This window comes from Mirounga angustirostris, unplaced genomic scaffold, assembly GCF_029215605.1.
Source record: "Mirounga angustirostris isolate CCGP_5_RB_7025 unplaced genomic scaffold, mMirAng1.0.hap1 SCAF_12, whole genome shotgun sequence".
NCBI classification, from domain to species: Eukaryota; Metazoa; Chordata; class Mammalia; order Carnivora; family Phocidae; genus Mirounga; species Mirounga angustirostris.
In genome coordinates, this window is record NW_026991720.1 from 66,096,842 (window position 1) to 66,120,711 (window position 23,870).

Here is a 23,870-nt window from a genome sequence, read left to right on the forward strand (position 1 = left end):
GGTTCGATAACCTATGTAATAATAATAGTGTATAACATTTATGGAGCAATTACTACTATATACCAGGCACTTTGCTCACTGATATATCTGCTTTGTCTCATTTAGTCCAAACCAAGTATTCATTTGATTATTACTATCCTCATTTTCAAATGAGGAAGTTTATGCTCATAAAGTCTCCAAATCTTGTCCAGTCTCACAGAATTAGTAATGGCAGAGCTTTGACTGAACCCATTGTCTATTTGACTCTAAAGCTGATGTTATAATGACTGTGTTTTATTGTCTTTTAAATCTCTCCTAAGTTTGAGATTTGGTACATTCATCCAACTGCATAACAGATGTAGCTCAGGCATTTCTATCTTAATAGATATTATGCTAAACTCAATATTTGGTGCCCCTCCTTCCAACCCCTTCCCTACTCTCCAAATGTCTCTATTTTAATATCTCCTCCTCTGATAGTCTTTATTTCTTATCATGGTTTCTCCTTCTGCCCATTCCCCAAGACTGCAATGTTTTGGACTTGCACTATCCCTCATCCTCCTCTGCAGGGTACTGCAGAGGTGCCTCTGCACCCCCAGTGCTGCTGACCTTCTCCCCTGCTGCTGGGTTCCCACTGGGGTTGGTTCTTTTCACAGCCAGCAAGGTTAGCTTTGGAAGCAGTCAATATGATCATTCCATTCCACTTAAAAACCTCTCATAGCCCTTGTCTCCTCCACTGTCCTTTCCATTTTCCTTCCATACTCTCGCTCTGTAGTTGGCCTTGCCTATCAGAGATATCATGAACCTATGTGAAGAATTATATTTTAAGATAAACATAGATGCTGTTATGTTGAAGTAAACAAAATGGGTTTCAGAACCTTTACTACATTTAAGTGGCTGATCACTTATTGTTCTCAATGGGAAACTAAATGTACAACTATTGTCATGTGAGACTGCTCCGTTTTTTGACATGAAAAATGGCATTCTTCTTCCTAACTGCATGCCAATTAGGTTATTTTCATGTAAAAGTTCTTGTTTTAATTAATATTCCTAGCCAGAGCTGTTCTCTGGTTGTGGATCTTGCACCTACGGAACATTAATTTTACACAATAAACTTGAGTAATGTATGAGTGACAGAGTGGAGATGCAGACATGGGGATGGGAGATGGGGATACAGACAGTAGGGTCTTTTTGAAACAGTAATGGGATGAATTCTGTGTTCTTAATAGCTCAATTAAAATAATAAAAAAATGTGTCCAGTCCTTTGTTAGCTTCCAATAAAAAAATGCAAGTAAAGCCTGGGAAAAAGATTATACTTAATAATATACTATATTTTTAATGTTGTACAACCTGGACTTTTTGTGTCCTGAAATAAAAATGACTATCCTCTTGTAGAGATCAGTCTCCCAGATAGGAGGCCATGTGGGGTGGCAGAGAATGGAATCGGGGTTTAGATCTATTTGGGATGTATTCCTCGATAACTGTGTGATCATGAGCAAGTCCCATCTTATCTCTGATTCTCAATTATGTTTAAAGGGGGGGGGAGATCCTATTTGCAATGTGAATGTGAGGGTTCTTGGGAGTAAAGATCAATAAAGGTTAATTTCTCCTACAGTAGAATGCCCTAAATAGCTCACATCCATTTAGTTTTAACAATTAGAGCTCTAAGACTAGAAGGGACTAGGAAGTTTATGTAGTTCAGCCCCATTTTTTTTATTCTTATGTTAATCCCCATACATTACATCATTAGTTTTAGATGAAGTGTTCCATGATTCATTGTTTGTGCACAACACCCAGTGCTCCATGCAGAACGTGCCCTCCTCAATACCCACCACCAGGCTAACCCATCCTCCCACCCCTCTCCCCTCTAGAACCCCGTTTGTTTTTCAGAGTCCACCATCTCTCATGGTTCGTCTACCCCTCCGATTTCCCCCGCTTCACTCTTCCCCTCCCGCTACCCTCTTCTTCTTCTTTTTTGTTTTTCTTAACACATATTGCATTATTTGTTTCAGAGGTACAGATCTGAGATTCAACAGTCTTGCACAATTCACAGCGCTTACCAGAGCACATACCCTCCCCAGTGTCTATCACCCAGTCACTCCATCCCTCACACCCCACCCCCCACTCCAACAACACTCAGTTTGATTCCTGCGATTAAGAATTCCTCATATCAGTGAGATCATATGATACATGTCTTTCTCTTTTTGACTTATTTCACTCAACATAATACCCTCCAGTTCCATCCACGTTGTTGTAAATGGCAAGATCTCATTCCTTTTGATGGCTGCATAATATTCCATTGTATATATATACCAATTCTTCTTTATCCATTCATCTGTTGATGGACATCTTGGCTCTTTCCACAGTTTGGCTATTGTGGACATTGCTGCTATAAACATCGGGGTGCATGTACCCCTTCGGATCCCTACTTTTGTATCTTTGGGGTAAATACCCAGTAGTGCAATTGCTGGATCATATGGTAGCTCTATTTTCAACTTTTTGAGGAACCTCCATACAGTTTTCCAGAGTGGCTGCACCAGCTTGCATTCCCACCAACAGGGTAGGAGGGTTCCCCTTTCTCCGCATCCCTGCCAACAACTGTCGTTTCCTGACTTGTTAATTTTAGCCATTCTGACTGGTGTGAGGTGGTATCTCATTGAGGTTTTGATTTGGATTTCCCTGATGCTGAGCGATATTGAGCACTTTTTCATGTGTCTGTTGGCCATTTGGATGTCTTCTTTGGAAAAATGTCTGTTCATGTCTTCTGCCCATTTCTTGATTGGATTCTTTGTTCTTTGGGTGTTGAGTTTGATGAGTTCTTTATAGAATTTGGATACTAGCCCTTTATCTGATCTGTCATTTGCAAATATCTTCTCCCATTCTGTCGGTTGTCTTTTGGTTTTGTTGACTGTTTCCTTTGCTTTGCAAAAGTTTTTATCTTGATGAAGTCCCAATAGTTCATTTTTGCCCTTGCTTCCCTTGCCTTTGGCGATGTTTCTAGGAAGAGGTTGCTTCGGCTGAGGTCAAAGAGGTTGCTGCCTGTGTTCTCCTTTAGGATTTTGATGGACTCCTGTCTCACATTGAGGTCTTTCAACCATTTGGAGTCTATTTTTGTGTGTGGTGTAAGGAAATGGTCCAGTTTCAATCTTCTGCATGTGGCTATCCAATTTTCCCAACACCATTTGTTGAAGAGACTGTCTTTGTTCCATTGGACATTCTTTCCTGCTTTGTCGAAGATTAGTTGACCATAGAGTTGAGGGTCCATTTCTGGGCTCTGTCTTCTGTTCCACTGATCTATGTGTCTGTTTTTGTGCCAGTACCATGTTGTCTTGATGATGACAGCTTTGTAATAGAGCGTGAAGTCCGGAATTGTGATGCCACCGGCTTTGTTTTCTTTTTCAATATTCCTCTGGCTATGCGGGGTCTTTTCTGGTTCCATACAAATTTTAGGATTATTTGTTCCATTTCTTTGAAAAAAGTGGATGGTATTTTGATGGGGATTGCATTGAATGTGTAGATTGCTCTAGGTAGCATTGACATCTTCACAATATTTGTTCTTCCAATCCATGAGCATGGAACGTTTTTCCATTTCTTTGTGTCTTCCTCAATTTCTTTCATGAGTATTTTATAGTTTTCTGAGTACAGATCCTTTGTCTCTTTGGTTAGATTTATTCCTAGGTATCTTATGGTTTTGGGTGCAATTGTAAATGGGATTGACTCCTTAATTTCTCTTTCTTCTGTCTTGTTGTTAGTGTATAGGAATGCCACTGACTTCTGTGCATTGATTTTATATCCTGCCACTTTACTGAATTCCTGTATGAGTTCTAGCAGTTTTGGGGTGGAGTCTTTTGGGTTTTCCACATAAAGTATCATATCATCTGCAAAGAGTGAGAGTTTGACTTCTTCTTTGCCAATTTGGATGCCTTTGATTTCTTTTTGTTGTCTGATTGCTGTGGCTAGGACTTCCAATACTATGTTGAATAGCAGTGGTGATAGTGGGCATCCCTGCCGCGTTCCTGACCTTAGGGGGAAAGCTCTCAGTTTTTCCCCATTGAGAATAATATTTGCTGTAGGTTTTTCATAGATGGCTTTTATGATATTGAGGTATGTACCCTCGATCCCTATACTCTGAAGAGTTTTGATCAAGAAAGGATGCTGTACTTTGTCAAAAGCTTTTTCTGCATCTATTGAGAGGATCATATGATTCTTGTTCTTTCTTTTGTTAATGTATTGTATCACATTGATTGATTTGCGGATGTTGAACCAACCTTGCAGCCCAGGGATAAATCCCGCTTGGTCATGGTGAATAATCCTTTTAATGTACTGTTGGATCCTATTGGCTAGTATTTTGGTGAGAATTTTTGCATCCATGTTCATCAGGGATATTGGTCTGTAATTCTCCTTTTTGATGGGGTCTTTGTCTGGTTTGGGGATCAAGGTAATGCTGGCCTCATAAAATGAGTTTGGAAGTTTTCCTTCCATTTCTATTTTTTGGAACAGTTTCAGAAGAATAGGTATTAATTCTTCTTGAAATGTTTGGTAGAATTCCCCTGGGAAGCCATCTGGCCCTGGCCTTTTGTTTGTGGGGAGATTTTTGATGACTGCTTCAATTTCCTTAGTGGTTATAGGTCTGTTCAGGTTTTCTATTTCATCCTGGTTCAGTTTTGGTAGTTGATACATCTCTAGGAATGCATCCATCTCTTCCAGGTTATCTAATTTGCTGGTATAGAGTTGCTCATAATATGTTCTTATAATTGTTTGTATTTCTTTGGTGTTGGTTGTGATCTCTCCTCTTTCATTCATGATTTTGTTGATTTGGGTCATTTCTCTTCTCTTTTTGATCAGTCTGGCCAAGGGTTTATCAATCTTGTTAATTCTTTCAAAGAACCAGCTCCTAGTTTCGTTGATCTGTTCTACTGTTCTTTTAGTTTCTATTTCATTGATTTCTGCTCTGATCTTTATGATTTCTCTTCTCCTGCTGGGTTTAGGCTTTATTTGCTGTTCTTTCTCCAGCTCCTTTAGGTGTAGGGTTAGGTTGTGTACTTGAGACCTTTCTTGTTTCTTGAGAAAGGCTTGTATTGCTATATACTTTCCTCTTAGGACTGCCTTTGCTGCATCCCAAAGATTTTGAACAGTTGTGTTTTCATTTTCATTGGTTTCCATGTATTTTTTTAATTCTTCTTTAATTTCCTGGTTGACCCATTCATTCTTCAGTAGGATGCTCTTTAGCCTCCATGTATTTGAGTTCTTTCTGACTTTCCTCTTGTGATTGAGTTCTAGTTTCAAAGCATTGTGGTCTGAAAATAGGCAGGGAATGATCCCAATCTTTTGGTACCGGTTGAGACCTGATTTATGACCTAGGATGTGATCTATTCTGGAGAATGTTCCATGGGCACTAGAGAAGAATGTGTATTCCGTTGCTTTGGGGTGGAATGTTCTGAATATGTCTGTGAAGTCCATTTGGTCCAGTGTGTCATTTAAAGTCTTTATTTCCTTGTTGATATTTTGCGTAGATGATCTGTCCATTTCAGTGAGGGGGATGTTAAAGTCCCCCAGTATTATTGTATTGTTGTCGATGTGTTTCTTTGCTTTTGTTATTAATTGCCTTATATAATTGGCTGCTCCTATGTTAGGGGCATAGATATTTACAATTGTTAGGTCTTCTTGTTGGATAGATCCTTTAAGTATGATATAGTATCCTTCCTCATCTCTTATTACAGTCTTTGGTTTAAAATCTAATTTGTCTGATATAAGGATTGCCACCCCAGCTTTCTTTTGGTGTCCATTAGCATGGTAAATGGTTTTCCACCCCCTCACTTTCAATCTGGGGGTGTCTTTGGTTCTAAAATGAGTCTCTTGCAGACAGCATATCGATGGATCTTGTTTTTTAATCCAGTCTGTTAGTCTGTGTCTTTTGATTGGGGCATTTAGCCCATTTACATTCAGGGTAACTATTGAAAGGTAGGAATTTAGTGCCATTGTATTGCCTGTAAGGTGACTGTTACCGTATATTGTCTGTGTTCCTTTCTGGTCTATGTTGCTTTTAGGGTCTCTCTTTGCTTAGAGGACCCCTTTCAAGATTTCCTGTAGGGCTGGTTTCGTGTTTGCAAATTCCTTTAGTTTTTGTTTGTCCTGGAAGCTTTTTATCTCTCCTTCAATTTTCAATGACAGCCTAGCTGGATAGAGTATTCTTGGCTGCATATTTTTCTCATTTAGTGCTCTGAATATATCCTGCCAGTCCTTTCTGGCCTGCCAGGTCTCTGTGGATAGGTCTGTTGCCAATCTAATGTTTCTACCCTTGTAGGTTACATATCTCTTCTCCCGAGCTGCTTTCAGGATTTTCTTTTGTCTATGAGACTCGTAAGTTTTACTATTAGATGTCAGGGAGTTGACCTATTTTTATTGATTTTGAGAGGGGTTCTCTGTGCTTCCTGGATTTTCATGCCTGTTTCTTTCCCCAAATTAGGGAAGTTCTCTGCTATAATTTGCTCCATTATACCTTCTGGCCCTCTCTCTCTTTCTTCTTCTTCTGGGATCCCAATTATTCTAATGTTGTTTCGTCTTATGGTATCGCTTATCTCTCGAATTCTGCCCTCGTGATCCAGTAGTTGTTTATCTCTCTTTTTCTCAGCTTCTTTATTTTCCATCATTTCTTCTTCTATATTACTGATTCTCTCTTCTGCCTCATTTATTCTAGCAGTTAGCGCCCCCATTTTTGATTGCACCTCATTAATAGCCTTTTTGATTTCTACTTGTTTGGATTTTAGCTCTTTTACTTCTCCAGAAAGGGTTTCTCTAATAACTTCCATATTTTTTTCAAGCCCAGCTAGTATCTTTAAAGTGATGATTCTGAACTCTAGATCTGACATCGCACTAATGTCCGTATTGAGTAGTTCCCTGGCAGTCGGTACTACCTCTTGTTCTTTTTGTTGAGGTGATTTTTTCCGTCTTGTCATTTTGTGCAGAGGAGAATAGATTAATGAGAGAACAAAATGCTAGCAGAGTAACCACGTCCCCAGAAAATATACTCTAAACAAACCAGAAAAGACCTGAAGCAGTGGGATAAGAAAGGGAAAGAGAGAAAAAAGAAAAAGAAAAAAAAAGAAAAAGATAAAGATAAAAACAAAAACAAACAAAACAAAACCACAACAATGAAAGAAAAACCAGAATGTAGTCAAATATGATCTATATGGTATATAGATCAGTGCCACACACTAGATTTGGGGTGTATTTTGGTCTTTTAGAAGAAAGTGCCTCCCAAAATTTTAAAGAAAGAAAAACTTATATATGTACAAAAATAAGGGTTGATATGATGAAGGGATGGAATATGACTGTAAAAATGGAAATTATAAAAAATGTTATAAAAGGAATTAATAAGAAGTTGTTTGAAAAAAGAAAGAAGAGGATTTAAAAAAAGAAAAAAGAAAAAGAGAAAAAAAAAGGGAGAGGATGTGATCAGGCAGGGGAATAGAAAACACCATATACTAGAGATTTAGGGTATATTTTAATCTGTTAGAAGAAACTATCTCAAAATTTTAAAGAGAGAACAACTTATATATATAAGCCAAAAATATGGGTAACTACTATGAAGGGATAGAATATGACTCTAAAAATGAAAAATAAAAATGTTTTTTTAAAAAAAGGGATTGATAAGATGTTGGTTGAAAAAGGGAAAAAGAAAAATTCAAAAAGAAATAAAAAGACAAAAAGACAGTTAAAAAAAAAATTAACTTTGAAAGACTAAAGGATCATGGTAAAAAAGCCATGAATTCTATGTGCAGTATTCCCCTAGCACTGGAGTTCTGCCGTTCTCATTGATCAGTAAACTTGGTCTTGGCTGGCTGTTCTCACCGATCTTCTGGGGAGGGGCCTGTTGCCGTGGTTTCCAAATGTCTCTGCCGGAGACGGAATTGCCCCGCCCTTGCCCCCTCCTGGCTAAGTAATCTGCTTGGGTTTGCTCTCCGGGGCTTTTGTTCCCTGCGTACAGCTTTGGAGGCGGAGAGTGAAAATGGCGGCCTCCCAATCTCCGCCCCGGAGGAGCCGAGAACTCGGGGCCCCGCTCCTCAGTGAGCCCCCAGAGAAGAGCTGTCAGTCACTCCCGTCTCCCCGGTCTCCGGCCGCACTCCGCGCTCGCCAGGCCTGTGACCGCGCGTTTCTATCTCTGGCACCCGACCCCGGGTGGAGTCTCCAAACCCAGCCGATCCCTGCGGTGCACTCCCCCGCGGCTCCTCCCGGGGGAGGAAGGTGAGTCTCCCCAGATCTGCCGCTTGTTGAGTCCCTGCTGGAGGAGCAGGGGCCCGACTGGGCCGCGGATCCCGGTTTATGGCCACCCCGAGCTGAGAGCCCGCGCCTGGGCTCCGCCTCTGCAGCCGGCTTCCCTGCTCTGTTACCTGGGAGCTCTGCCGCACTCAGGCACCCCCGGTCTTTCTGTGACCCCGAGGGTCCTGTGACCACACTGTCCCGGAGGGTTCCACCCCCCGCTTAGCCACCAGAGTGACGTCCCTCAGCGGAGCAGACTTTTAAAAGTTCCGATTTTGTGCTCCGTGGTTCTATCACTTGCCAGAAGTGGCCGACAGAGGCTCCTCCCCCGCCGTCTATCCTCCCGAATATCGCCTCGGATTCACTTCTCCGCACGTCCTACCTTCCAGAAAGTGGTCGCTTTTCTGGTGAGAGAGTTGTTGCTCTTCTTTTCTTCAATCTCCTGTTGAGTTTGTAGGTGTTCAGAATGGTTTGATCCCTATCCAGCTGAATTCCTGAGAGGAGACGAAATCCAGGTCTTCTACTCCTCTGCCATCTTGCTCTGCCCCCCCATTTTTTTTTTTTTTTTTTTTTTACAATAGTGGAAACCCAAGAAGATGATGTGAATTGCCAAGAGACAAATCATAAACTATTTCTGTATCTGGGAGTAGACATCAATATTCTAGTCTCCTAACCTTGCATTAATGGGTCTACCAAGAGCTCACAGCTTGGTACCAGACTCCTGCCTCAACTCAGTTACATGAGGCTTGGACATCAGCTCTAAGAGAAGTAGGAGACACTTCTATTAAATGAAGTGTAAGAACGTACAATGTAAGAATATGATGTAGTTTTCCTACGCACCACAAGGAAAGCTTCATCAAATCTGTTACAGTGAAAAGAGACCATTCTAGTCTTCTCATTTATTCCACCCCAACTTACCATTTCTTAATTCATTAAATATTTATGCAGTAGCAAGTCTGCCAGGTAGTATCTGAGTTGATCTGAAAAGTCAGAGTTTACAATTAAAGGATGAGGGAAAAATAAAATGTGGAAGAGGGTAGTCAAACAAGTAAGTGTTTTTATCCTGAAAAGAAATGCAAACAAATACAGAAGCACCTTCTCTTACATAATAGCAAACTGGGCAACCTCTTAATAGCAAGGATGAGGTTCCTTTTCTCCAATCTGAGAAATAAAGAAGCCAGGCAGTTGTTTTTTTGTGTTTTGTTGTTGCTTTTAAATTTAGAGTCCCTTTTTTCTTACTATCTGGCTCACAGATGTAGCTTTAATATTTTTCTCCCTTTACCATCCCTTCCCATCATCCACTCCCTTCATCTCAGCCTCTTGTCCAAGGTAGAATCTTCCTGGTAGCAGCAGATGCTTTCAGAAAGGTAACATCCAGTCTGCATTCACATGCCAGACATGCAGGCATGGAGGGGGCCAGGAAATGACTTGGGAGAGGTGGAGGGAAGGTTGAGGACAGCTGAGCACTGCCTGCAGCACCCTTGGTGCACCCCTGTACCCCTCTCTCCTCCAGATCTCACAGCACTCTGATGAACTGAAGAAACTCAGAAAGTTCACATGCCCCCTGCCCACCTCCCATCTAGGACACAATGGGATGCTAGACTGTGCTTTGGGACCTTTTTGAATGGAACTGAATGAAGAGAATCCAGGAGGTACCATGGGGATTATTTTTCCTCCCCTCATGGCTCCCAAGCTTGCCCTACCTTTTGCTTGCTCCAAGACCTCAAGCAGATATTTCTTCCTAAAAGTGAAATGAATGAAGATCCACAGGAAAGTGTGATTTACATGGGTATAAATGCATTCTTCAAACTTTATTGTAACCACAATAATATAAATTATAAAAAGAAAAGAATGTCCCCAGAGTCACACCATGTTAGCCAGATAATTATCTTTTTGTAAAAAGTGCAATTTCTACTCTATTCATCTCCTTTGCCTAATTTGAGATATTTTAAGTTATTAATCAATGGTTCTTAACCCTGGCTCATTGGAATTACTAAGGGATTTTATAAAAGGTGTTGATAACCATGCTCCACCTTGACCTACAGAATCGGAATCTCTATTTGTAAAAATGATCCTCAGGTCAACATTCTGATTTTGAAGACAACAGAAGTTTCTGCATCTTTTAAAAAAATTAATTTTGTTAAAGTAAAATTCACATAACATAAAATTCACCATTTAAAGTGTACAATTCAGTGCCATTTAGTACATTCACAATGTTGTGCGACTCGTGTATTTTTGCAAAGCATTTTGAATGACATCTGCTGATATATAAAACTAGAAAGTTACATTTCTAATAGATACAATTAAAGGCTAAGAAAGTTTTTTTTTTTTTTTTTTTTTTTTTTAAGAAAGTCAGAGACTGAGAGCTTGTGCATGAGTGGGGAGAGGGAGAGAGAGAATCCCGAGCAGGCTCCCCCCTGAGTGTGGAGCCTGACATGGGGCTTGATCTCATGACCCTGAGATCATGACCTGAGCCAAAATCAAGAGGCACTTAACTGACAACACCACCCAGGTGCCCCAGTTATTTTTTTCAAACTATGTTTCAAACTAGTTTTTTCAAACTTCTCTTACGATTTTGGTTATTTCCACCCCTAGTCTAGTGATGTAGAATTGTAGAGACATCTGGGGATAGCTTAAGTGTCCTCCTGTTCATCTCTCTAGGTCTAGAAGAGTGGGCAAGGCTTCATTATAGAAGAAACTTCCTTTCTGCAATATACAATACGAATATCAAGGTAAGTCCAATAACAACAATAGCTGATGTGTTTTGAACTTTTATTGTTTCAACTTTTCTGCCAGTTCTCTAACCCTCTCAGCATTTCTAAACCTCCCAACAAAACTGCAAAGGTCACACCTTTTTTCTGTTTGGCAGTTGAAAGAATGAAGGGTCAGAGGGGATTTGCTCAAGGTCATGTAGCTTGAAGGTGATGTCACTGGGATTCTGTATTTGATCTGTATGATTACATTATGCTGATTGTCTCTCCCAAAGCATAGCATGAGAGCTTGTGAAAGCAACATTAGGTGAAGAAGCTGGTTCAAAAATTAATTAAAAGCCAAGGGTTCTGAGATTTGAAACTAAGGTCTATAACCAGTGAAGCCAAATGGAGGAAGAAGAAATGGGGTAGAAGGCTAGCCAGAAGGTAGGGGCTGTGCTTAAATTGTTGCTTGTTCACCTCGTAGACTCCTCTCTTTGACAGGAAGGTTTTGCTGGAAGCAAGCTTTAATATGTACCTGTGTGCTCAAAGGGAAGAGGCCAAATCAGGCTTTCATCATCACTAGGTGACAGGCATCAAGAGTAAGGTCAAGCTAAAGAGACTTACCCAATGTGTTAGGAGGCCAGTGGTAGCAGTGCCAGTGGGAAAGTCTTTAAAGCATTCCTTCATGCACTAGTTAGTTTCTGGATGCTCCAAAGCCATCTGGCTCCCAATCATTCCATCAGCAAGTATTTATTGTATGCCTTCTATGTGCCAGGTGTGGTGCTCAGCTCTGGACGGTGTCAAAAGCAGTGGAGAGCTGCGAAAAGGTAGAGGGAGAAATGATAATTTTTAGGGAAATGGCTACTCTGTGGGAGGAAAAGAGCAATTTGCTATATGCCACTTCTGTGGAGACTGAGCAGGTGGAAGAACCTTGATGTCTGTAGGGGGTGCATCAGAAAGGCACCTGCTGATTCACCTTGTCTGCATGTGTCTGGGCACTGCACGGGAGGATAATTGCATTGACAGTTTTGAATGGTGTTTGCCAAGTTGGAGCATGTGTTAGAATGGAAGGTTGGAGGCTAATTGGTTGAATCGTCCATGAAGATGGAGAGTCTCTTTCATGATCAGGTACTTTGCTCCAAACTTGGGTAGTTGTGGGTGAGTGGAGGTGCAGGGATACACCTTAGTTTGAATATAGTAGGCAGCACATCTGAGAGGCCGTGATAATTACAGAGGAATTTAGGATTGAGAATGGTGTTGCTGCCTGGGCTTCTTCTTGTCTTGGAGATAGACATCAAGGGTAGGGTCAAGCTAAAGAGATTCACCAAGTGTATTAATTTCCTAGGGCTAATAAGATACATTACTACAAACTGGATGCCTTAAAATAGCAGAAATTTATTCTCTCATAGTTCTGGAGGCCAGAAATCTGACATCAGGGTGTTGGCAGGACCGAACTCCCTCCAAGTCTCTAGAGGAGACTCCTTCCTTGCCTCTTCCATCTTCTGGTGGCTTTGGGTGTTCCTTGGTTTGTAGCTGTATAACTGCCATCTCAGCCTCTGTTTTCGCATGGCCTTATCCTGTTGCTCCCTGCGAGTCTTTTATAAGAATGCTTGTCATTGGATTTAAGGCTCACCTGGATGATCCAGGATGATCTTGTGTTGAGATCTTTAACTTATATCTGCAAAGACCCTTTTCCCAAATAAGGTTACATTCGTAGGTTCTGGGATTTAGGCAGACATTTTGGGTGCTGCCATTCAACCCACTACACCAAGTCCTTTGCATACTATGTTCAGAAATACCAATGGACAGAGATTACTTCAATGGTAAGCCTGTATCTGAGGCTATTATTTGCTCGCACTGGTTATCCCCTCCCAGCCTTCCTTACCTCTGTGTTTCCACCAAATATCGTGGATTATGGCCAGATGCCCGGGGAAGATGCATTTTTGTGTCTGTGCTGGGGCCTGATGGCTGAGATATGCTCAGTCTGAAGCATTTCCTGAGGGTAGGGGTCTGGGCTTGGAGTCCAACTTCCAAGCCACAGTGTTTGCCTGGATACTTAGCAGTAGGTGAAAATAAGTCACTTAGAAAAGGTGGCCCAAAATGTCCTCAGTAAACAGCATCTACAGTTGTAATTTCTAGATCTGCTATAATTGGTCTGGATAGCCTCAGTGTAGCTTTTATCAGGTGTTAGTTTCTTATTAGTCCTGTTTCCAGGCCATAAAAGCAGCTTCGATTGCTAATAATTGTTGTTTTCAGCATTCTGGGCTACAGATGCTGTAGTGAATGCCATTTGTACCTGCATCCTTCTGGGAAACACTGGTCTCCACTATGGTGTTAAAGATCTTGCTTTGAAGTATTAGGTTGGGTCCTTTCATGGTGGCCAAAATTGGAGGAAGAGTGTAATGAGCCTTCAGCTGTTGCAAAGCTATGCTCATGGCTGGAATCCAGCAAAGTCTTTCCCATTTGGTGGTCATTATTTAGAATAGTAATGGCTGAATGTGGTGGGAGAATTGAGCATATCTGAGAAGTCCTCAGGGACTACTGGATGACTCTCTTCTGGGGAACTTCAACTAAGAAATGTGAACTCTGGTTCAGCTTCATCCTGGAGACATGCTCAGAATATTTTACTAAATGGGGAAACCAAATATAAGACAAAGGTGATAGAGTGATATGATAACTCTGTTGCAACAACAGGGCTGTAGTATGATGTTCTTCCTTCTTTGCTCTGTTTTTCTCCATAGTACTTATTTACCCTTACCTATGTATTGCACTTAGGTATCTTGTTGATTTTTCCTGTTCCTCTGTACCATGAATGTAAGCTCCATGTTCCCAAATACAGTAGGTGCTCCATATACATTGTTAGTTTAATGAAGAAATTCAACTATGATTTTGTGCCCTGATGACCTAAATATGCATAACTTCCACAAGAAGGAAAAGGGGTAAATCTGGTTTCTAGCCACAAGGCCAACTTTCAGCAGCTAAAAACCCTATATACCTCTGTCTGTTTAAGAACAAGGACGCCAGTGGCCTGGGGTGCAATGCAGTAGGAGAGGCATTGGGAGAAGGGTGGATGTTTTTGTCAAGCTGCAAGACTTGCTGTTTGACTCTGTTTGGGAGGGGGCCTTTTATTCCAGGGCTGCTAATACCTAATCTAATAAATAAACATCTTGACCAGACAGGACTTAGCCTGGTAAGGCACAGGGGAATTCTGTTTGGGCAGGACCTTTGTTTCCTTAATGCCTATTGTGTTCAGGAAACTGGGATAGGTAATCTTGCATTCACTATTTTATTTTACACTTTAAAATTATACATTCCTTTTCCATAAAAATATCCAGTTTATCTATTTTTTCTATTCCTATACTTCCCTAGCCTACAAACCAAGCCTGTAATCCTTTAGCCCCTGTTAGTCTTTTGATATATTAACTAACTTCTGACTTTACTACTTTCCCTTCCAACTTAAAAGATTCAAGCTTTGCTTGTCAGGTTAGACTGAATTATGCTGCAGTTACAAATGACCCCCAAATTTCAGACACTTGTAACCAGAAAACTACATGTGGATCACAGGTAGGCTGTGGTCCCTCTCCACCCTTCATTCTGGGTTGGTGGAGTTGCCTGCCTCTGGAACACTGCCAGGTTCCTGGCAGAGGGAGGGAGAGGATGTGGTGAACCATAACAGTGGCTCCTAAGTTTCTGTCACTTCTCACATTTCATTGGCAATAGCCAGTCACATGGCTAAACCTTATGTCAATGGGCTAGAAATGATATAACCCTCCCCCACAGAGGGGCACTGAATATTTGTGAACAGTAACAGCGTTTACCGAAAGGGCTGTCCCCACCAACGCACATAGGGTGCCCATTCCCATGCCTGCTTATCTGTGTTCTACACATGTGCTGCTCAACCCAGATCCTGGATCCATTCCCCTCCATGCCTTGACCCCAAATCTTGGATTGCCCTATGTGATTGTGGTTGGAGAATATGCCCTCCCTTATTGCCCCAGTCACATTCATGTTTATGGTATCCTCCCATGCTGGACCTCCATGTTGCCCAACCATTTTTTTTTCCCTCTCATCAACTTTTGTTGACATTTGGCTGTTATTTCAAAGTTCACCGTCACCACATCCCAAACCTTTTAGTACCATAGACAACATGCCTTCCTTCTATTTCTTAGAGAAAACAGAGGCCTGAAAGTACAAATTCTTCTAAAAATTATAATCCCCCCCATTTCTTTTCTTTTCCATAGTGCTTATTTATCATCATTGATATACTTAATTTGTCTTGTTTATTTTCTCTCTACTTCTCTTTCCTTTTTCTTTAGGCTTACCTATAACACACCACCATTCTTTCTCCCTCTCCTGTCCTAAAAGTAAGAATAATCTTTTTTCTTTAAATGCATGCATTCTGCCCATTTCATGTGGCTGCCCTGCTCCATTTACTTTTGCTATCTTAAAATGGAATCTTTTTCTCTTCATTGGCTTTTTCCACTTGTTCTATGTACCATTGACTTTAACAACCTGGGCCCTAGGTGCTCCACTGACTGCCCCACACAGTGGAAAATCTGGTATAACTTTTGACTCCCCCAAAACTTACCTACTAATAGATTACTGTTGACTTTCCCAATAGCACAAATAGCCAATTAACACATATTTTGTATGTTGTATGTGTCATATACTGTATTCTCACAATAAAGTAGCTTGAGAAAATAAAATGTTAAGGAAACCATAAGGAAGAGAAAATACATTTACAGTACTGTATTATAAAAAAAATCTGTGTATAAGTGGGTCCACATAGTTCAAACCAGTGTTGTTCAAGGGCCAACTGTACTTCCTCTAGCTGATTTTAGGGACACACTGAGACCTTTCATGTCTTACTGCCATTTCTTGGAAGGGTTCTCTCTACCTGGTTGGCTTGCTGAGCAACTTCTGGGGCAGGCATGGAAGTTCACAAGTCATCACACTGGGTTTGAGGCCATTGGCTCAGCCATTTGATAACTGTTTGGTGTTGGGTATGTTAATTTATATTCTCGAGCCACTTCTTTAACTGTCAAAAGAAGAATAATTATTCTCCATGGTTTGTGTACAGAATAGAAAAACACTTATGTGAAATACATTGCAACTAGGAGGTATCCAATAAATGACTGTTAATATTATTATCTTAAATATCAGTCTCTTCTCACATGTCATCTGCTGTGCAAGGTCAACTCTGAATAGTATTTTCTATGTTCAATACACTCTACTCTTCTTTAAATCAGTTATTCTGATTCTAAATTAGTGGAACTTCCCAGTAAGTTTTTTTTTAATCTTTCAGAGAGACTCTCATTTTTTTCAGCTTTACCAGTGTTTTCTTATTCCTTTTTATATACCAGTCTTCTTGTATTGGGGACTATATAAATGTTTTGTTGAAAGAGTAGATAGTTCCCAGTTTTATAAAATCTGTGGTTCTACAAAACACATATGCACACAACCCATGTTAATATTCCCTTTTCTGTTGTCCTGAGGCTAAGTAACATATCTTAGAGTGACAAATAAAATAGTATCACGATAGACGAGTTTTTCTGGAATTTGGAATTTTCAGAATTTTCCATATTACTGTTTAACCTACAGATTTAAATGTAGGTATCAGGGGGATCCTATGAAATTAGAAGGAAAGTAGAGGATATAGAAGTAAAGATCAGAAGTCCTATTTCAAATTGCATTTCAACACCTGATTTAAAAAAAATCATAAAAAATAGGTCAAACAGCAGAGAAATAGAATCATAGGCTGCTAAGAAGGCCTGTGGCTAACATTTATGGGACAGGGCAAGAGATCAAATGGAGGCTCCAGCTACATTTTTGTCTCCCTCTGACTCCATCCTGTACCTTGAGAGCTCACCCGTGGTGTCATCCTAAATTCCTCCCTAAGTGGGCAAGATCATGTCCAGTGGAAAACTCAATGGCTCTGGTTACTGGGATCTAAAGGAGGAACTATTGCTGATAACTCATCTGGTGTTTAGGGAAGTGCTCGCCATATGGCCTGCTCCAGAAGCATTTTCTATTTTGGAGGGTGAGATGGGATGGGCTGGTAAACTAGTTGAACCTCTAATTCAGTGTTACCTAATGTGTGCATCATGGGCTCCTGGGTAGCTTTGGAGGTAGGATAGGGGTCGGCAAATCTGAATGGTTTTATAGCATTTTCTAAAGACAATGAACATGTCAAACTCATCAACAAACACTTTTCCAAAGGTATATTAGGTTGAATAAAATGCAACCTTATTTTAAGGTGTTTTAATATCAATGAAGCTTTTTTATTATTATGTACATTTTTTTCAATCAATGAATACCAAAGGACAGCTACCATTATATGCTTGTCTTATTACTATATATTTTTTTAATTCTAGAAAATGGATCAATCTACAAAATACCCAAAAATAAGCTCATTGAGAAAAACCAATTTAGTAGTTCTTTAGAAGAATTTTAAAAACTTTAATTAATGCTCTCAGGGCTGAACAAGTGCATTCTTGTGTTGTCGGTTACACTTTTGGGATGGGGAACTAGCCTAAAGGTTTTACTTGACAGAGGAGGGTTTTATTTGATTCCTCAGTGACTCAGTTCAAAAAAAGTTAAATGCTCCCAGGTTCCTTTTAGAGTTAGGTTTCAATACAGGGGTGAATAAGATGTGGGAAAACAGGCCAACATAACTGGGTTCTCATTTGTGTCCAATAATTAAGAGAGGCTATGAATCATTTTCTACTCTAGTTAAATCCACAGCATCCTCCATTACGTCCTAGATCGATGTACTGCATAGGGTTCTGATAGGAAGCAGATGTCACACTCCAACTGACAGTAATTACAGAAGTGTGGGCAGGATACAGGAAAAGCAAGATGGTTCAGTACCCTAGGGGTAGGCCTAAAGGGGAGAAGGAACAGTTGCTGGAATCTGAGGAGAAGGTGGTTATGGAGGCAGTGGCAGAAGCTGTGGGCTTTAGGAGAGCAATTTTGTAGTGAAGGAGTCAGGGGAAGGACTACCCTGAGACTTCTCCCTTCTGCCCTCTGTGTCTCCCTCCATGAGAAGAGGAGGATAAGGGAGCAGGACACAAAGTGAAGTGGGAAAGGATGGAGCGTCTCTGGATGTACAGGTAGAAGATACTCAGAACAACCAACAACACTAGATAACATACCAAGTATCTGTCTTCCACTACAGACAGGGTGGTAGAGGAAATGTGCTCTGGGTTTTATACAGTTCTTGATGATTTAATCCAGACTGTTTGGCTAAATCCTTCTCTGATTCTTAGTTTTATATTTGTAAAATGTGAATAGAAGACCTCCTTTCCCAGATTGTTCTCAGGTTTCAGACCTATTATGTAGATTAGGATACAGCAACATCATAATTTGCTCAAGACTTTAGGGCAATAAGGAACCTTAGAACTTAGTCATCTACCATCGTTGCTCTTGCCTGTCAATTACTAAGTGGTTCACCATGTGCTCTGTGTGGAATTTATATTCTTGGCAGTCGTAAACTAGGCGGGAGTGTATCATGGGGGGATAGCGAACCTGTGTACTCTGTGAGCATTGACTGTAGTCTGATCTCAGTATGGCTTACACATTTTACTATTTATCAGTTTATTTTGGTGCTGATGTGACTAATAAAATACAAATTTACTTAAGAGTGGTATGAAGTCTTGATATCTTGTTGGTTTTGTTTTCGTTTTATTTTGTTTTTAATCATGGTGCTATGTTTTCTCTATCAAAGGAATACTAAAAACATACTATTTTGTGGGGTCAGGTCAAGAGAAACTTTTCCATGATTCTAAAAGGAATCTTGTACTTAAAATGTTTAGGAACCACTAATATATTTTGACTTTGTGTATCAACTTGGTTTATGTTTTGTCAAGAAATTTTAGGCCTTAGGCATTGGTTTCTGAGACCATCCCATTTATAATTGCACCCAAAATAATAAGATACCTAGGAATAAACTAACCAAAGAGGTGAAACACCTCTTCTCTGAAAACTGTAAAGCACTGATGAAAGAAATCAAAGATGCACACAAAAAAATGGAAAGATATTCCATGCTCAGTATTTGGAAGAACAAATGTTAAAATGTCTATACTATGCAGAGCAATCTACACATTTAATGCAATCCTTATCAAACTACCAATAGCATTTTTCACAGAACTAAAATAACCTTAAAATTTATATGGAACCACAAAAGACCCTGAATAGCAAAAACAATTTTGAAAAAGAAAAGCAAAGTTGAAGGCATCATAATTCTGGACTTCAAGTTACATTTCAAGGCTGTAGTAGTCAAAACGGTATGGTACTGGCACAAAAAATAGACACATAGATCAACAGAACAGAATAGAAAGCCCAGAAACAAACCCCCAATTATTTGATCAATTAATCTTCAACAAAGCAAGAAAGAATATTCAATGGGAAAAGTACAGTCTTTTCAACAAATGGTGTTGGGAAAACTGGGCAGCAGCATACAAAAGAAAGAAACTGGACCACTTTCTTACACTATACACAAAAATAAAATCAAAATGGATTAAAGACCTAAATGAGAGATGTGAAACCATAAAAATCCTAGAAGAGAACACCAGCACTAATTTCTTTGACATAGGCCATAGCAACTTCTTTCAAGATAGGTCTCCTGAGGAAAGGGAAGCAAAAGCAAAAATAAACTATTGGGACTGCATCAAAATGAAAAGCTTCTGCACAGTAAAGGAAGCAATCAACCAAAGGCAACCTACAGAATGGGAGAAGATATTTGCAAATGATATATCCATTAAAGGGGTTAGTATCCAAAATATATAAAGAACTTATACAACTCAACACCCAAAAACAAAATAATCCAATTAAAAATGGGCAAAAGACATGAACAGACATTTCTCCAAAGAAGACATCCAGATGGCCAACAGATACATGAAAAGATGTTTGCCACTTACCATCAGGGAAATGCAAATCAAAACTACAATGAGATACCATCTCACACCTGTCAGAATGGCCAAAATCAACAACACAATAAGCGTCAGGTGTTGGCAAGGATATGGAGAAAAAGGAACACTCACGTCTATTGGTGGGAATGCAAACGGGTGCAGCCACTGTGGATAAGAGTATGGAGGTTCATCAAAAAGTTAAAAACAGAACTACCTTATGATCTAGCAATCACACTACTGAGTATTCACCCAAAGAATACAAGAATTCAAAGGGTTACATACACTCCTATGTTTATAGCAGCATTATTTATAATAGGCAAGATATGGAAGCAACCTTAGTGTCCATAGACTGATGAATGGATAAGAAAGATGTGGTACACATACAATGGAATACTATTCAGCCATAAAAAAGAATGACATCTTGCTGTTTGCAATGACATGGACGGAGTTAGAGTATTATGCTAAGTGAGAGGGAAAGACAAATACCATGTGATTTTACTCATATGTGGAATTTAAGAAACAAGGGAAAAAAATAAGTTGGAGAGACAAAGCAAGAAAGATTCTTAATTACAGAGCACAATTTGATGGTAACAGAGCAGAGGTGGGCAGCAGAATGGGGTAAGTAGATGGTAGGGATTAAGAAGCACAGGGTGATGTATGGAAGTGTTGACTTACTATATTGTACGCCTGAAATAACACTGTATGTTAACTAACTGGAATTAAAATAAAAATGAATATTAAAAAAAAAAGAAAAAAATTGGTTTCTGAGGACAACTCTTTCCCTGTATTGCATAACAAATTTGAGGGCAGTACTGGTACCAGTTCAATGAAGCCTTTAAAATGGACAGTTTTCCCTTTCAAACTCTCAGTGCAGATAATAAAAAGGAGAAAGGTCTAATTTTAGGGTAATGCTCTAATATAGGAGTGGGGAGGAAATCTGGAAAAGAAAATATATTTAATCTTGAATGTAAATCATTCATATTTAGCAAAAATAAGAGAGGCTATGTCAGCTCCTTGCTCCTCTGTCAGTGTCTCTGGTATGACCCAGCTCTTCTTGTCAAGCTAGTCCACAGACAGAATATGATCAGAAGAGCATGTCCTGTGGATCCAGGCAAACCCGATTTCACATCCTGGATCTACAAGTATCAGGTGAGTGAATTTGGATAATTCTAACTGGCCTAATGTAGAAATATTCAGATTGCAAAGTTATTTTGAGTTTCAAAAAGACTGATATTGGGGATGAAAAAAATTTCCTTCTTGGGTGCTATGGCTCTAAAGAATGCTCATCACTTTAGTGCTTAGAATTTCAGGGCTGGAATGACCCTGGTAATCTCTCATTTCCTTTCAAAGATGGAAACAAGAGAGGTGATAGGACATACCTATGTTCATAGAAGTAGTTAGTGGTAAAATTCAGACTGGAACTCCATCCTTTCCTGAAAGTGACATTTGTCAATGACAAAATATGACGAGGAATTGAATTGAATTGAATTGAATAGAGTTTTGAGAATCTACCCAGTGGTATCCATTGAGCTGATAATGAGACTCAAAAGGTGAAGTCAACACAACCAGGAAGGTGACAATCTAGTTGAAGGAGAATATAACCACATCACAAGTTTAATGATGATCCAACACAAAATACAAATACACTGAGCTGTATATCCAGAGGATGGATAAATTTAATTATGTCTGAGGTAGAAGACATAGTGAAATCTACCTCGTAATTAATAAAAAGATATCCTTCCAGCTCTTCCCATCTGCCCCCTTATTTATTAATCGAACAGATACTTCTTTGTAGATCTACATCTAAATATCAGATGCTCTCTTAGTAGTTATGGAGAAAAGTACAGGTTTCCCTGTTAACTCAAAGTAGTGTTCCTACGAAACATTTCATAGGCCGAAAGCACCAAAAATGAAGAAGCAGTTACCATGAATTTACATGGAGAATTTGAGTTTTTTCAGACCCCAAAAATAACCTCTCTTAGGCCTTTCTGATACCTTAGGACACATCCTGCTAATGAATGCACAAAATCAACAGAGATCAAGCACAGATGCTCACAGGCACTGTTCAAAGCTATGGCACCTTGATGCTCAGTGTAGTTCTGGGGAAGGAACGCGGAGTGCCCTTCCTGCTGCTCCATCCAAGGTGCCTCTGTAATGGCTGGCTGCGAATTAATACTGAACGCTATTTTCGTTTCTCGCCTTTCCCCCTAAAAGCAAAAATCCTCGTTGGATTTCTTTCAGGTAGCAAAAACGCGTACTAATGTGGGTCTTTTGTAAAAGCAAAGTGGCATAACATGAACTTTAGAAAAGCAGGGGATACCTGTACTTAAAAACTTTGCAATTAAGGAGATGAGGGAAATCTGCTGCATTTGGTGAGGATTTCCCAAAAAAACAAACCAAGTGCAGAAGACCCCCTAATCGGTCAGAACAGCAGCTAAGGTAACCCTAGGTGTCAGTGGGGCACCTGGCTACACCTCTGAGGCTTTCCTTCAGCAGGCACACTAACACTTTAAGGAGCCGGGAGGGAGCAGCTCCTCCTTGCTCCCCGCTCCTCCTCCGCCAAGCCAAGGTCTGCATTGTGGGCCACGCCCCTGCGCGCTGGTTGGTCCTCACAGACATGATGAAACTTCCCTCGATCATTACAGGAGCTAGGCCGGTATAAAATCAGAGGAGGCCCGCCGCCCCGCCCGCAGTCTGCAGCCCCTACCTGGCATCTCTCCTCCGTGCCATCCATCTAAGCCCCGGTAAGCCAGGCTCTGCTGCCCAGCGCAGCGCCCTCCCAGCGTGCCCCGGGGCCGCCCCCCGGGGGAGGGGGGAGAGAGAGAGGGAGGGAGGGAGGGAGGAAGAAGGAGGAGTAGGAGGAGGAGGTGGCGCTGCAGTCTCGTCCCACACCGGTGGGCAGAAGCGGCTGCAGGCGGCCAGCCGGCTCTGCGGCTCCTGCCGGTAAAGGGGGCGGGGCCGATTGTTGCGCACCTGGGAGGAAGCTGGAAGGAGAGACCTAGGGTCTAGGTCTTCGGTCGGAGGGATCAAGTGAAAGACCGAGGCGAGGCTGGACTGCGGCCCACTTGGCCCTTGTAAATTTTACAATTTTTTATTATATTGCGTGGAAGCCTGTGGAAATTTTCGCAGTCCGGCGGCCCTACGGTGGACCGGCCAGAGGGTGCACGTGGCTGGGGTGCAGTCGGAGTTTCGGGGTGCAGTAGGAGTTTCGGGCCGCACAGTTGCTTGGTCCCGATCTCCCGCCTGTCGGTCAAAGCCTAAGGGTCTGTACTTAGCCCCTCACCTCTGGCTCCCCCCACCTTTTGGCTCCCCTCTCCTCCCCCCGCCCCCCTCCCCACAGACTGCGAGACTCAGCAAGTGACTTGAACAAACCCCGCCTCTAAGAGATATGTTCAGGGCGACAGGCGAAGCGGTATGGAAAAAAGCAAAAGAACTAACATTTCTTTCTCAGTGGATAACTATTCTGTAGGGCTGGTTTCAGATTGTTACTATTTTGAATAAAAGGTCAGTTTTCTGCTGGGCCCTTGGTCTATATTATTTCTTCATGGGCCATTGTCCTGGGTGCCTTGACTAACAATTTAAAAAGCACTCATAACTTTTTTTTCATTGACCGCATTGCTATAAGATTAATTAAAAGTAACTTAGGCCTTGAACCTGTCCAGGAGTTGGTTGCTGATACGTTAATGTAAAAATAAAACAATATGGTGAAGTTTTTAGTTGGTAAGCAGCCATCGAAATCAAATGCAGGGAAGCAGCACTGTCCAATTCAGTCCACCTGTAACTATTGAGAACTTGAAACGCTGACTAGTCCGAATTAAGGTGTGGTGTGAGTGTAAAACACCAGATGTTGACGATTTAATAGAGAAAGGCAATGTAAAGTATTTTGTCAATAATTTTTTAAACTGATTTGTTGAAATACTTTTTTTGGTACATTGTGTTAAAATATATTTAAAGTTATCTGTCCTTTTTCTCTTTACTTTTTTAATGGGGCTACTAATATTTTTTAAAATTCCACATTTAGCTTACATTTCTG

General features: G+C 40.7%; 1 protein-coding gene across 6 annotated transcripts in view; it reads left to right on the forward strand.

The window, feature by feature from the left end:
* ASNS (asparagine synthetase (glutamine-hydrolyzing)) overlaps positions 1-23,870 on the forward strand; it is a 160,301-nt gene that overhangs the window by 122,392 nt on the left and 14,039 nt on the right. Inside the window, exons 3-4 of one of the 6 annotated variants that reach the window (XM_064575239.1) lie at positions 10,897-10,967; positions 22,483-22,581. The gene's annotated coding sequence lies outside the window, so the exon portion shown is untranslated. Of the gene's footprint in view, positions 1-10,896; positions 10,968-20,890; positions 20,987-22,482; positions 22,582-22,757; positions 22,781-23,870 lie in introns of those variants that run through there. The other 5 variants (XM_064575242.1, XM_064575240.1, XM_064575238.1 and 2 more) reach the window with 5 other exon arrangements.